The 16,117-nt window shown below is 49.2% G+C and overlaps 1 protein-coding gene across 2 annotated transcripts in view; it reads right to left on the bottom strand.

Moving 5' to 3' along the window:
* Positions 1-14,722, bottom strand: part of CAMKK1 (calcium/calmodulin dependent protein kinase kinase 1) — a 558,925-nt gene extending 544,203 nt beyond the window's left edge. For both annotated transcript variants that reach the window (XM_077296496.1, XM_077296497.1), the window contains exon 1: positions 14,557-14,722. The gene's annotated coding sequence lies outside the window, so the exon portion shown is untranslated. The remainder of the gene's footprint in view (positions 1-14,556) is intronic.
* Between the last annotated feature and the right edge of the window lie 1,395 nt (positions 14,723-16,117).

The following is a 16,117-nucleotide window of genomic DNA, read 5'->3' as shown; positions in this document are numbered from 1 at the left end:
GTGCTGTCAAGCGATCCCTGTGGCCATTTCATTTTCCCCTCCGTCAGACATATCACATACATCTAGAGGAAGAGAGAGAGCAACAACACTCACTTCCTTCAGATGTAAGCGATTTGTCCGAAGACGGAAGGAGTGAAACAGTCATTAAGTGGCCGCATGGATCGCATGACATTACACTGCTACGCGATCCCTGGGATAGACAGTGCTAACACTGCTGGAACCGCATCAGAGGTGAGTATAGGTATTATTTTACTGTGTGTGTGTGTGTGTGGGGGGGGGAAGGACTCAGAATTGATTTTTTTTTCTAGTAGTGGACAACCCCTTGAATAGAAGCTCAGGAGAATTTAGTGACCACAAGTATGCAAATTGCATACCTGTGGTCATGTGACCGCCCACTCACAGGGAATGTGGAGGAATCATGAGAGGGTGCGTATCACTTATTGTCACAATTCATCAGACTTTTCTTCTCAGCCGGAAAAAAAGCCTTTAAGCAGAGATATTATTGTCAAGTATCATTTATGATATAATATTTCTTTATTAAATGGTCATGCGCTCAATCATGGTCATATGGACGATGTCACAGACATCATGGTCTACAATCTGATCTGTCCCCAGCTTGCTGTAGTCTCAATCCCTATCGTAGCCTCCTCGCCCACAACAACCCTGAAGGCACACAATAATGTCACCATCGCTACCATGCAAGTCTCATTGTGACACTTCTCCAAACAACTTGTTCTGTATATGGACACTTTATCTACGTGCTTGGAGAGCTTGGAGAGCAACTAGGTGGAATGAATCCCAAAACAAGTGACCTGTAACCAAGACTACAGGGGGACGACGACATGATCGTTCTCTGCCACACAGAGCTGTCTCAAGAAACACAATGCTACTGGCAGGCCAGGGGTTAATTGCAACCGGACTAACAAGTTTATTAAAGCATCTGGAGGAGGATCATCTCACATGCTCTAGCAATACCACACAGTAAAGAAAGAAGTGTCCTGCAGAGATAACACACCATCCTGCGGGACTGAGGATTTCCCGTTGCAACGCTCTGCTGTTCCCATTGGGGGAAATTCAGTAAGCTCCACTCTGCTGCATCACTGTATAGTCCATTATCACAGCGTTATATGATGGGATAGGAGCAATCAGCAGTATCTAGACAGAAGGCGATCGCGACTCCATCCACCACACAACTAATATATATATACAAATAATAATATATAGATACTATGTATCCAGACAGTAGGCGATCACGTCTCCATTTATATATATGTACATATATATACATATATATATTTTTCGCACTTTTTTCCTCCCAAAATGTGGAGGAAAGGGGGGGGGGTGTGCGTCTTATAGTTACGGTCACGTGTGCCGATACTTTAGAGAAATGAATACTCAGAATATTCATTTCTCTTAAGTATCGGCACATGTGACCGCCGGCCACAGCAAGAAGTAGACAGCTGACAGTGCGCGCTACTGAAGAGGAATGGATACTCACAGCTCTCTGCGATGAAAGGTCCCGGTGAGTACAATATTCTGGCAGCTGTGCTCTGCTTGTGAGCAGCGCATGACAACTCTGCCATGCGCTGCTTACAAGCATTAAGCAGCTGCTGGCACCGAAGCAGGACGCTGCAAGGGAGCGCCGTGTAGGTGAGTGTAATGGTTTTTTTTTTTCATCTTTCCTGATGGGGCCATGCATACCAGGAACAGGATGGGGCCAATTATAAAAGAAAAGGGATGGGACCAATAATACCAGGAACGGGATGGGGCCAATTATAGAAGAAAAGGGACTGGACTAATCATACCGGGAACAGGATGGGGCCAATCATAACAGGAGCAAGATGGGGCCAATTATAAAAGAAAAAGGTTGGGACCAATCATACCAGGAACAGGATGGGGCCAATCATACCAGGACCGGGATGGTGCCAAGTGTACCAGGATAAGGATGGGGCCATACACACCAGGATAGGGATGAGGAGGCCGTGCATACCAGGATAGGGATGAGGGGGCCATATATACCAGGATAAGGGATATTACAGTACAGAATTGACCATTTTTTTGCTTCAATTATTTTTTCCTAATTTCCTCCTCTAAAACCTAGGTGCGTCTTATGGTCCGGTGCGTCTAATAGTCCATGAAATACGGTAGACACATATATTATATATGTATGTATATATATATATATATATATATATATATATATATATATATATATACAAATAATAATATCTAGATATTATGTTCCAGTTACTAGCTAGGCAAGATCATGGATCATCCCAAACATTATCCACTTATGTTTTTTTTTTTACTGTCCTACAGGACATAATTTTATTATCTCACCTAAGCCCTGATTAGTGCAGGTCCCGGTGTAACAGGCATAGTAGACCCCAAGTCCAGTCTATGCCTAAGCTTGATTATATCACGGGGTATATTATGGCCTTGGCCATTTCATACCCCCTCATGCCAGATTGATATCAGCAGCGTTAAGTGATATACACAAAGAATTACATAATTTTTCAAGATCTTATTGGGAGTTCAGGTTTGTCAGGTAAGTTATGTGAGAAGATAATTGACTTAAATCTTAATGTTATAAACACATAGACTTTTATTACTTGAGCCAGAAAAACTTCAATCAGTAAAAATATTAAAACTTCCACAAAGATATAATGAGGTGAAGAATCTTCCGCACTTCTCAGTAGTTATACAGTAAAAGCAACCATGTGTCTGAGTATAATAGAATGAGATCGGCACACTGATCAACAAGATGAAGTTACAATTGTATTCCAAGGTAAAAGCGCTCATCTTATCGGACAACTATGTAATCTCAGATGCAATGACTGCTGTCCCTTACCAGTCACATTGTAAGATCAATAATTCTTCCAGAAGTAGAATGAATGGCACCAGGTCAATGGCAAACCCGAAGAGCACAGAATCTGATCCGTATAGACCTCCAATTATGGCGGTGTTCCACTACTGGAATCAGGTGCTCAGCATCATATAGCAAATGATGTGTCAGCGTGAAATAGAAAAAGAGATGCGGCTGATGTGATGATGTTCTTATTTCATTGTGAATTGTGTTTTGCACAATATTTTATAATGTTCTTGCTATATGTGATTGTCGAGATCCCCTATAAAGGAAATTACATCATTTTAATCACACACCTGGACTCGTGGAAGCGCTACTCGAACAAAATGGTCGTCATCCATACCTCACTCCCTGCACCCTCGTATCCACCTGCCGCCTCCTAACAAATGTCTCTTACCGTTGGACGGTGAATAAAGGACTTTGAATTTACTACAACCAGGTGAGTGCCGCATCTCTTTTTCTATTTCACGTTGACACATTGCAAGATCAATCTTCATTCTGTGAATAACAGCGCAAATACCTTCCCACTACATGCAAGTCAGTTTTAAGTTATTAAAGAATTGCATCTAAAATCTATCTCATTTACAAGGGGTATATTGTAGCCTGGAGAGGTATAGTTTGGCCTAGGGCAGTTTACCTCCCGATGTATACTCTGGCCTAGGCCAAATTATACCCGGATTTAATCTGGTCAAGGGTTAATTCAGCCCGTTACACCGATCCAGTTTGCTGTATCAGCACAAGTCCCAGTCCCGCCTACTGCATCAGTGCATGTCCCGGTCCTGTCTGCTATATCAGTATACATCTTGGTTCTTTCTACTTTATGTGTATGTCCTGGTACACCTTACTGTATCAGTGCACATCTGATCTATGTGTACGTCCTGGTCCTCACTGCAGTATTAGTGCATGTCCCGTTCCTGCCTGCAGTATTTGTTCATGCCCCGTCCTGCCTGCAGTATTAGTGCATATCCCAGTCCTGCCTGCAGTATCAGTGTATGTCCCGGTCCTGCCTGCAGTATCAGTGTATGTCACGGTCCTGCCGGCAGTATTAGTGCATATCCCAGTCCTGCCTGCAGTATCAGTGCAAGTCTCGCTCCTGCCTGCAGTATCAGTGTATATCCCGGTCCTGCTTGCAGTATCAGTGTATATCTCGCTCCTGCCTGCAGTATCAGTGTATACCCCGCTCCTGCCTGCAGTATCAGTGTATATCCCGCTCCTGCCTGCAGTATCAGTGTATATCCCGCTCCTGCCTGCAGTATCAGTGCATGTCCCGCTCCTGCCTGCTGTATCGGTGTATATCCCGCTCCTGCCTGCAGTATCAGTGTATATCCCGCTCCTGCCTGCAGTATCAGTGTATATCCAGGTCCTGCCCGCAGTATCAGTGCATGTCCCGGTCCTGCCTGCAGTATCAGTGTATATCCCGCTCCTGCCTGCAGTATCAGTGCACGTCCCGGTCCTGCCTGCAGTATCAGTGTATATCCCGGTCCTGCCTGCAGTATCAGTGTATATCCCGCTCCTGCCTGCAGTATCAGTGTATGTCCCGGTCCTGCCTGCAGTATCAGTGTATATCCCGCTCCTGCCTGCAGTATCAGTGTATATCCCGCTCCTGCCTGCAGTATCAGTGTATACCCCGCTCCTGCCTGCAGTATCAACGTATGTCCCGCTCCTGCCTGCAGTATCAGTGTATATCCCGCTCCTGCCTGCAGTATCAGTGCATGTCCCGCTCCTGCCTGCTGTATCGGTGTATATCCCGCTCCTGCCTGCAGTATCAGTGTATATCCTGCTCCTGCCTGCAGTATCAGTGTATATCCAGGTCCTGCCCGCAGTATCAGTGCACGTCCCGCTCCTGCCTGCAGTATCAGTGTATATCCCGCTCCTGCCTGCAGTATCAGTGCACGTCCCGCTCCTGCCTGCAGTATCAGTGTGTGTCCCGCTCCTGCCTGCAGTATCAGTGTATATCCCAGTCCTGCATGCAGTATCAGTGTATATCCCGCTCCTGCCTGCAGTATCAGTGTATGTCCCGGTCCTGCCTGCAGTATCAGTGTATATCCCGCTCCTGCCTGCAGTATCAGTGTATATCCCGCTCCTGCCTGCAGTATCAGTGTATACCCCGCTCCTGCCTGCAGTATCAACGTATGTCCCGCTCCTGCCTGCAGTATCAGTGTATATCCCGCTCCTGCCTGCAGTATCAGTGCATGTCCCGCTCCTGCCTGCTGTATCGGTGTATATCCCGCTCCTGCCTGCAGTATCAGTGTATATCCTGCTCCTGCCTGCAGTATCAGTGTATATCCAGGTCCTGCCCGCAGTATCAGTGCACGTCCCGCTCCTGCCTGCAGTATCAGTGTATATCCCGCTCCTGCCTGCAGTATCAGTGCACGTCCCGCTCCTGCCTGCAGTATCAGTGTGTGTCCCGCTCCTGCCTGCAGTATCAGTGTATATCCCAGTCCTGCATGCAGTATCAGTGTATATCCCGCTCCTGCCTGCAGTATCAGTGCATATCCCAGTCCTGCATGCAGTATCAGTGTATATCCCGCTCCTGCCTGCAGTATCAGTGTATATCCAGCTCCTGCCTGCAGTATCAGTGTATATCCCGCTCCTGCCTGCAGTATCAGTGTATATCCCAGTCCTGCATGCAGTATCAGTGTATGTCCCGCTCCTGCCTGCAGTATCAGTGTATGTCCCGCTCCTGCCTCCAGTATCAGTGTATATCCCGGTCCTGCATGCAGTGCACGTCCCGGTCCTGCCTGCAGTATCAGTGTATATCCCGCTCCTGCCTGCAGTATCAGTGATGTATGTCCCGGTCCTGTCTGCAGTATCAGTGCATGTCCCGGTCCTGCCTGCAGTATCAGTGCATGTCCCGGTCCAGCCTGCAGAATCAGTGCATGTCCCGGTCCAGCCTGCAGTATCAGTGCATGTCCCGGTCCTGCCTGCAGTATCAGTGTATATCCCGGTCCTGCCTGCAGTATCAGTGATGTATGTCCCGGTCCTGTCTGCAGTATCAGTGTATATCCCGGTCCTGCCTGCAGTATCAGTGATGTATGTCCCGGTCCTGTCTGCAGTATCAGTGCATGTCCCGGTCCTGCCTGCAGTATCAGTGCATGTCCCGGTCCAGCCTGCATAATCAGTGCATGTCCCGGTCCAGCCTGCAGTATCAGTGCATGTCCCGGTCCTGCCTGCAGTATCAGTGTATATCCCGGTCCTGCCTGCAGTATCAGTGATGTATGTCCCGGTCCTGCCTGCAGTATCAGTGTATATCCCGCTCCTGCCTGCAGTATCAGTGTATATCCAGGTCCTGCCCGCAGTATCAGTGCACGTCCCGGTCCTGTCTGTAGTATCAGTGTATATCCCGGTCCTGCCTGCAGTATCAGTGATGTATGTCCCGGTCCTGTCTGCAGTATCAGTGCATGTCCCGGTCCAGCCTGCAGTATCAGTGCATGTCCCGGTCCTGCCTGCAGAATCAGTGTATATCCCGCTCCTGCCTGCAGTATCAGTGATGTATGTCCCGCTCCTGCCTGCAGTATCAGTGATGTATATCCCGCTCCTGCCCGCAGTGTCAGTGCACGTCCCGGTCCTGCTTGCAGTATCAGTGCACGTCCCGGTCCTGCCTGCAGTATCAGTGCACGTCCCGGTCCTGCCTGCAGTATCAGTGCACGTCCCGGTCCTGCCTGCAGTATCAGTGATGTATATCCCGCTCCTGCCTGCAGTGTCAGTGCACGTCCCGGTCCTGCTTGCAGTATCAGTGCACGTCCCGGTCCTGCCTGCAGTATCAGTGCACGTCCCAGTCCTGCCTGCAGTATCAGTGATGTATGTCCCGCTCCTGCCTGCAGTATCAGTGTATATCCCGGTCCTGCCTGCAGTGTCAGTGCACGTCCCGGTCCTGCTTGCAGTATCAGTGCACGTCCCGGTCCTGCCTGCAGTGTCAGTGCACGTCCCGGTCCTGCTTGCAGTATCAGTGCACATCCCGGTCCTGCCTCCAGTATCAGTGCACGTCCCGGTCCTGCCTGCAGTATCAGTGCACGTCCCGGTCCTGCCTGCAGTATCAGTGATGTATGTCCCGCTGCTGCCTGCAGTATCAGTGTATATCCCGGTCCTGCCTGCAGTATCAGTGCACGTCCCGGTCCTGCCTGCAGTATCAGTGTATGTCCCACTCCTGCCTGCAGTATCAGTGCACGTCCCGGTCCTGCCTGCAGTATCAGTGTATATCCCGCTCCTGCCTGCAGTATCAGTGCACGTCCCGGTCCTGCCTGCAGTATCAGTGTATATCCCGCTCCTGCCTGCAGTATCAGTGCATGTCCCGGTCCTGCCTGCAGTATCAGTGTATATCCCGCTCCTGCCTGCAGTATCAGTGATGTATGTCCCGCTCCTGCCTGCAGTATCAGTGATGTATATCCCGCTCCTGCCCGCAGTGTCAGTGCACGTCCCGGTCCTGCTTGCAGTATCAGTGCACGTCCCGGTCCTGCCTGCAGTATCAGTGCACGTCCCGGTCCTGCCTGCAGTATCAGTGCCCGTCCCGGTCCTGCCTGCAGTATCAGTGATGTATGTCATGATCTCTGCAGGCAGAGATCATAGCAAGCCTATAGAGGGACAAGCTCTCGGAAGATGGAACTATACTGACCATGAACTAAGCCTGCCGCGCAACTAGAAATAGCCAGGTAGCATTTCCTATTTATCGCTAGATGCCCAGCTCTGGCCTAAGACCTAAATAGCTAGCAGAGGGAAATATAAGACCTGGCTCACCTCTAGAGAAATATTCCCAAGAAGACAGTAGCCCCCCACATATAATGACGGTGAGTTCAGATGAAACAACAAACGCAGCAGGAAAATAGTCTTAGCAAATTTGAGGTCCGCTTACTAGATAGCAGAAGACAGATAGTATACTTTCATGGTCAGCAGAAAAACACTAACAAAACACCATCCAGAGATTACCTTAAACTCTGGCATTAACTCATAACGCCAGAGTAGCAATCCCTGATCCACGAGAGCTTTCCAGACACAGTAACAAAACTTCAGCTGTGAACTGGAACAAATAGGCAAAACAAAACATGGACAAAAGTCCAACTTATCTAGTAGTTGTCAGAAGCAGGAACAAGCACTGAGAGGCATCAGATAACATTGTTGACCGGCAAGAAACCACCAGAGAAATGAGCTTAAATAGCGACACCCACTACTGATGGAATCAGGTGAAACAGGAAAGAGGATGACAAGTCCAATTCCACAAGCGGCCACCGGGGGAGCCCAGAATCCAAATTCACAACAGTACCCCCCCCTCAAGGAGGGGGCACCGAACCCTCACCAGATCCACCAGGGCGACCAGGATGAGCCCTATGGAAGGCACGAACAAGATCAGAAGCATGAACATCAGATGCATTGACCCAAGAATTATCCTCCTGGCCGTAACCCTTCCAGTTGACCAGATACTGGAGTTTCCGTCTGGAAACACGAGAGTCCAAAATTTTCTCCACAACGTACTCCAACTCACCCTCAACCAACACCGGAGCAGGAGGCTCAACTGAAGGTACAACAGGTACCTCATACCTGCGCAATAACGACCGATGAAAAACGTTATGAATGGAAAAGGACGCAGGGAGGTCCAAACGGAAAGAAACAGGATTAAGAATCTCCAATATTCTATAAGGGCCGATGAACCGAGGTTTAAACTTAGGAGAAGAGACCCTCATAGGGACAAAACGAGAAGACAACCACACTAAATCTCCAACACAAAGCCGAGAACCAACACGACGATGACGGTTGGCAAAACGCTGAGTCTTCTCCTGGGACAACTTCAAATTGTCCATAACCTGCCCCCAGATGTGATGCAATCTCTCCACCACCGCATCCACTCCAGGACAATCCGAGGATTCCACCTGACCGGAGGAAAATCGAGGATGAAACCCCGAATTACAGAAAAACGGGGACACCAAGGTGGAAGAACTGGCCCGATTATTGAGGGCGAACTCTGCCAATGGCAAAAAAGCAACCCAATCATCCTGGTCAGCAGAGACAAAACACCTCAGATATGTCTCAAGGGTCTGATTAGTCCGCTCGGTCTGGCCATTAGTCTGAGGGTGAAAAGCAGATGAAAAAGACAAATCTATGCCCATCCTAGCACAGAATGCCCGCCAAAATCTAGACACAAATTGGGTACCTCTGTCAGAAACAATATTCTCAGGAATACCGTGCAATCGGACAACATTCTGAAAAAACAGAGGAACCAACTCAGAAGAAGAAGGCAACTTGGGCAGAGGAACCAAATGGACCATTTTAGAGAAACGGTCACAGACCACCCAGATGACAGACATCTTCTGGGAAACAGGCAGATCTGAAATAAAATCCATCGAGATGTGTGTCCAAGGCCTCTTAGGAATAGGCAAGGGCAACAGCAGTCCGCTAGCCCGAGAACTACAAGACTTGGCCCGAGCACAAACGTCACATGACTGCACAAAGACTCGCACATCTCGTGACAGAGAAGGCCACCAGAAGGATCTTGCCACCAAATCCCTGGTACCAAAAATTCCGGGATGACCTGCCAATGCAGAAGAATGTACCTCAGAGATGACTCTGCTGGTCCAATCAACCGGAACAAACAGTCTATCAGGCGGACAACGATCCGGTCTATCCGCCTGAAACTCTTGCAAGGACCGCCGCAGATCAGGAGAAACGGCCGACAAAATTACTCCCTCCCTAAGGATACCTGTGGGTTCAGAATTACCAGGAGAGTCCGGGTCAAAACTCCTAGAAAGGGCATCTGCCTTAACATTCTTAGAACCCGGTAGGTATGACACCACAAAATTAAAGCGAGAAAAAAATAAAGACCAGCGCGCCTGTCTAGGATTCAGGCGTCTGGCAGTCTCAAGATAAATCAAATTTTTGTGGTCAGTCAATACCACCACCTGATGCCTAGCCCCCTCGAGCCAATGGCGCCACTCCTCAAACGCCCACTTCATGGCCAAAAGCTCCCGATTCCCAACATCATAATTCCGCTCAGCGGGCGAAAATTTGCGAGAAAAGAAAGCACAAGGCCTAATGACGGAGCAGTCGGAACCTTTCTGTGACAACACTGCCCCAGCTCCGATCTCCGAAGCGTCAACCTCAACCTGAAAAGGCAGATTCACATCAGGCTGACGCAACACAGGGGCAGAGGCAAAACGGCGCTTAAGCTCCTGAAAGGCCTCTACAGCATGAGGGGACCAATTAGCAACATCAGCGCCTTGTCTGGTCAAATCAGTCAGTGGTTTAACGACATCCGAAAAACCAGCAATAAATCGGCGGTAAAAGTTGGCAAAGCCCAAAAATCTCTGAAGACCCTTAAGAGAGGAGGGCTGAGTCCAGTCACAAATAGCTTGCACCTTGACGGGATCCATCTCAATGGAAGAGGGAGAAAAAATATACCCCAAAAAGGAAATTTTCTGGACTCCAAAAACGCACTTAGACCCCTTCACACATAAAGAATTAGACCGCAGAACCTGAAAAACTCTCCTGACCTGCTGGACATGAGAGTCCCAGTCATCAGAAAAAATCAGAATATCATCCAGATATATTATCATAAATTTATCCAGAAAATCGCGGAAAATATCATGCATAAAAGACTGGAAAACTGAAGGGGCATTAGAAAGACCAAAAGGCATGACCAAATACTCAAAGTGGCCCTCGGGCGTATTAAATGCGGTCTTCCACTCATCCCCCTGCCTGATCCGCACCAAATTATACGCCCCACGAAGATCAATTTTAGAGAACCACTTAGCACCCTCTATACGAGCAAACAAATCAGTAAGCAATGGCAATGGGTATTGATACTTAACAGTGATCTTATTCAGAAGCCGATAATCAATACATGGTCTCAAAGAGCCGTCTTTTTTTGAGACAAAGAAAAACCCAGCTCCCAAGGGAGAAGAAGATGGACGAATATGTCCCTTTTCCAAAGACTCCTTTATATATTCCCGCATAGCAGCATGTTCCGGCACAGACAAATTAAACAAACGACCCTTTGGATATTTACAACCCGGTATCAAATCTATGGCACAATCGCACTCACGGTGCGGAGGTAACGACCCAAGCTTGGGTTCGTCAAAGACGTCTTGATAATCAGAAAGGAACTCAGGGACTTCAGAGGGAATGGACGACGAAATAGAAACCAAAGGTACGTCCCCATGAATACCCTTACATCCCCAGCTCAACACAGACATTGCTCTCCAGTCCAAGACTGGGTTGTGAGACTGCAACCATGGCAATCCCAGTACCACATCGTCATGTAAATTATACAGTACCAGGAAACGAATAATCTCCTGGTGATCCGGATTGATACGCATGGTTACTTGTGTCCAGTATTGTGGTTTATTATTAGCCAATGGGGTGGAGTCAATCCCCTTCAGAGGAATAAGAGTCTCCAAAGGCTCTAAATCAAAACCACAACGATTGGCAAAGGACCAATCCATAAGACTCAGAGCGGCGCCAGAGTCAACATAGGCGTCCGTGGCAATGGATGACAAAGAGCAAATCAGGGTTACAGACAAAATAAACTTAGACTGAATGGTGCCAATGGAAACAGACTTATCAAGCTTCTTTGTACGCCTAGAGCATGCCGATATAACATGAGTAGAATCCCCACAATAGAAACACAATCCATTCTTCCGTCTAAAATTCTGTCGCTCGCTCCTGGACAGAATTCTATCACACTGCATACTTTCTGGCGTCTTTTCCATAGACACCGCCAGATGGTGCACCGGTTTGCGCTCCCGCAGACGCCTATCAATCTGAATAGCCATTGTCATGGACTCATTCAGACCTGCAGGCAAAGGGAACCCCACCATAACATCCTTAACGGCATCAGAGAGACCTTCTCTGAAAGTTGCCGCCAAGGCGCACTCATTCCACTGAGTAAGCACAGACCATTTACGGAATTTTTGGCAAAAAACTTCAGCTTCGTCTTGCCCCTGAGATAGTGCCATCAAAGTTTTTTCTGCCTGAAGTTCCAAATGAGGTTCCTCATAAAGCAAGCCCAAGGCCAGAAAAAACGCATCCACATCGCGTAACGCAGGATCCCCTGCTGGCAATGAGAAGGCCCAATCTTGAGGGTCACCCCTGAGCAAGGAAATCACAATCCTAACCTGCTGAGCAGGGTCTCCAGCTAAACGAGACTTCAGGGACAAATAAAGCTTACAATTATTTCGGAAATTCTGGAAGCTAGCTCTATTCCCTGTGAAGAACTCCGGCAAAGGAATTCTCGGCTCAGATACCGGAGCATGTACCACAAAATCTTGTAAATTTTGTACTTTCGTGATGAGATTATTCAAACCCGCAGTTACACTCTGGAGATCCATTATTGTCAGGTGCACACAGAGCATACAGAGATTAGGAGGAGGGAGAGAAAAAAGACTGCAGCAAGGCAGACTGGAGGAAAAAAAAAAAAAAAAAAAAAAAAAAAATTCCAGCAGACTTCTTATCACTCTCCTTTCTCAACCTGGGTCTTTAACACTTTAAGGGCCGGTCAAACTGTCATGATCTCTGCAGGCAGAGATCATAGCAAGCCTATAGAGGGACAAGCTCTCGGAAGATGGAACTATACTGACCATGAACTAAGCCTGCCGCGCAACTAGAAATAGCCAGGTAGCATTTCCTATTTATCGCTAGATGCCCAGCTCTGGCCTAAGACCTAAATAGCTAGCAGAGGGAAATATAAGACCTGGCTCACCTCTAGAGAAATATTCCCAAGAAGACAGTAGCCCCCCACATATAATGACGGTGAGTTCAGATGAAACAACAAACGCAGCAGGAAAATAGTCTTAGCAAATTTGAGGTCCGCTTACTAGATAGCAGAAGACAGATAGTATACTTTCATGGTCAGCAGAAAAACACTAACAAAACACCATCCAGAGATTACCTTAAACTCTGGCATTAACTCATAACGCCAGAGTAGCAATCCCTGATCCACGAGAGCTTTCCAGACACAGTAACAAAACTTCAGCTGTGAACTGGAACAAATAGGCAAAACAAAACATGGACAAAAGTCCAACTTATCTAGTAGTTGTCAGAAGCAGGAACAAGCACTGAGAGGCATCAGATAACATTGTTGACCGGCAAGAAACCACCAGAGAAATGAGCTTAAATAGCGACACCCACTACTGATGGAATCAGGTGAAACAGGAAAGAGGATGACAAGTCCAATTCCACAAGCGGCCACCGGGGGAGCCCAGAATCCAAATTCACAACAGATGTATATCCCGCTCCTGCCTGCAGTGTCAGTGCACGTCCCGGTCCTGCTTGCAGTATCAGTGCACGTCCCGGTCCTGCCTGCAGTATCAGTGCACGTCCCGGTCCTGCCTGCAGTATCAGTGATGTATGTCCCGCTCCTGCCTGCAGTATCAGTGTATATCCCGCTCCTGCCTGCAGTGTCAGTGCACGTCCCGGTCCTGCTTGCAGTATCAGTGCACGTCCCGGTCCTGCCTGCAGTGTCAGTGCACGTCCCGGTCCTGCTTGCAGTATCAGTGCACGTCCCGGTCCTGCCTGCAGTATCAGTGCACGTCCCGGTCCTGCCTGCAGTATCAGTGCACGTCCCGGTCCTGCCTGCAGTATCAGTGATGTATGTCCCGCTGCTGCCTGCAGTATCAGTGTATATCCCGGTCCTGCCTGCAGTATCAGTGCACGTCCCGGTCCTGCCTGCAGTATCAGTGTATGTCCCACTCCTGCCTGCAGTATCAGTGCACGTCCCGGTCCTGCCTGCAGTATCAGTGTATATCCCGCTCCTGCCTGCAGTATCAGTGCACGTCCCGGTCCTGCCTGCAGTATCAGTGTATATCCCGCTCCTGCCTGCAGTATCAGTGCATGTCCCGGTCCTGCCTGCAGTATCAGTGTATATCCCGCTCCTGCCTGCAGTATCAGTGATGTATGTCCCGCTCCTGCCTGCAGTATCAGTGATGTATATCCCGCTCCTGCCCGCAGTGTCAGTGCACGTCCCGGTCCTGCCTGCAGTATCAGTGCACGTCCCGGTCCTGCCTGCAGTATCAGTGCACGTCCCGGTCTTGCCTGCAGTATCAGTGATGTATATCCCGCTCCTGCCTGCAGTGTCAGTGCACGTCCCGGTCCTGCCTGCAGTATCAGTGCACGTCCCGGTCCTGCCTGCAGTATCAGTGATGTATGTCCCGATCCTGCCTGCAGTATCAGTGTATATCCCGCTCCTGCCTGCAGTGTCAGTGCACGTCCCGGTCCTGCTTGCAGTATCAGTGCACGTCCCGGTCCTGCCTGCAGTGTCAGTGCACGTCCCGGTCCTGCCTGCAGTATCAGTGCACGTCCCGGTCCTGCCTGCAGTATCAGTGATGTATGTCCCGCTCCTGCCTGCAGTATCAGTGCACATCCCGGTCCTGCCTGCAGTATCAGTGATGTATGTCCCGCTCCTGCCTGCAGTATCAGTGCATGTCCCGCTCCTGCCTGCAGTATCAGTGTATGTCCCACTCCTGCCTGCAGTATCAGTGCACGTCCCGGTCCTGCCTGCAGTATCAGTGTATATCCCGGTCCTGCCTGCAGTATCAGTGCACGTCCCGGTCCTGCCTGCAGTATCAGTGTATGTCCCACTCCTGCCTGCAGTATCAGTGCACGTCCCGGTCCTGCCTGCAGTATCAGTGATGTATGTCCCGCTCCTGCCTGCAGTATCCGTGCATGTCCCGCTGCTGCCTGCTCTGCACGGGTGATGAGGACAGTACCTGTGTGAGGACATAGTGAGGCTGCCTCATGTGATCCGACGTGTGCAGGGTTTCCCGGCTCCTGCCCTCTCTGGCTGCTGTCACTTTCTCTGCGCTCAGTGTCTGCCTGCCGCGGAGCAGCTGGTGTCAGCCCTGTCATTTCTCCAGCAGCACGGCCAGCTTCTCTGCATGGGGGAGGAGCTTTCTCTGCTACTGTTCTCCTATTGGCTGCTCTTAGTTGCCCACAGTTCAGATGGACAGCTGACATTCCCTGCTCCGCAGTGCTCATGCTCCATCCCCGGGAAGTCTCGTGAGAGCTCAGCTGCTTTACTCCCGGGAGTTTTAATGTGAGCACGCCCGGCCGTAGTGGCCGCCCGGCAGCCGCTGTCCCCAGCTGAGGTAGGACGGTACTGCCCTGCGGACGGCGCCATCCTGTCACCTTTCTCCTGTGCCCTGGCTGTCCGGCTGCTCTGTTATTGGGAAAGCACGGTGTAATAGGAAGAACAGACAGTGTAGTCAGGGCTGTCCGCCAATTCCTGGCAGCAGCTCCCATTCTGCTCTCTCACAGTCCCTCCGAGCTCTGAGGATGCAGAATGTTTCTTTTCTTGCTATGTCCTTCATTTATGTATTTATATAATATATGTAGGGAGGAAGCTTAATTGTAAAAAATGATTTTTATTACATATTATTTTCTTTGTTTTTTTACCATTCACAATCAACATGAATGGAATTTGTGGTCAGATCATCTATGAGGAGTCAGACTAGGAAAATAATAGTTATCATCTCCCTGTCAGACCGTCATAGTGGGCTCCCTGACAGATTCTCAGCGCACTCATTCCGCAGCCTGTAGGGCGTGCAGCACGGAGGCTATTGAGGACAAACGGTGCAAAACGTTTAGGGCACAGGCCCACGATCCGGAACTGGCAGCGCTTTGGATGCAGCACACGTCCAGTACGTCCAAAGCGCTGCCGTCTATTGAACGCAGGTAAATCCGCATGAATCACTGAACCGGGCGGATTCACCACATCCAATGCATTGTATTCATATACTTTCTCTTGCAGAGACTAGAGAAATTGACATGCTGCGGAATTGACATAAATACACAGCGTCAAACCAGCAGAAATTCCTGATCATGGACACGTACCCTACAGAAACACTCCCATCAAAGTTTTTATGCTCTTGATATATTGCAGTCATCATATGGCAGCAGGCCACAAGCTGCTATGGGGCTCCCCTGCCCGTCATCACACGTTCAAATATATTGGCATCCTGGATGCCAATACAGTTGAAATTAATGAGAGAGGGAGCATCAGCTGACACTTCTTCCTCTATAAGCTGTGCTGAGATGTGTGGCTCTTCAGAACACTCGCTGCAGAGACCGGGGCAGTGGGAGAACAAGGAGGTGAGGTGAGTATTGCATTTTTTTAACTCCGTGAGTACATTGTAGTGGCCATAATAGTGTATGGAGGATGTAGTGGCCATAATAGTGTATGGAGGATGTAGTGGCCATAATAGTGTATGGAGGACGACAGGGAATACATTATACTATGGGGGAGTGCATTATACTATATGGAGGACTATG

The sequence above is a fragment of the Ranitomeya variabilis genome, chromosome 3, assembly GCF_051348905.1.
Source record: "Ranitomeya variabilis isolate aRanVar5 chromosome 3, aRanVar5.hap1, whole genome shotgun sequence".
NCBI classification, from domain to species: domain Eukaryota; kingdom Metazoa; phylum Chordata; class Amphibia; order Anura; family Dendrobatidae; genus Ranitomeya; species Ranitomeya variabilis.
Note: the sequence above shows the minus strand (reverse complement) of the source record. Positions and strands in the feature narration are given on the sequence as shown.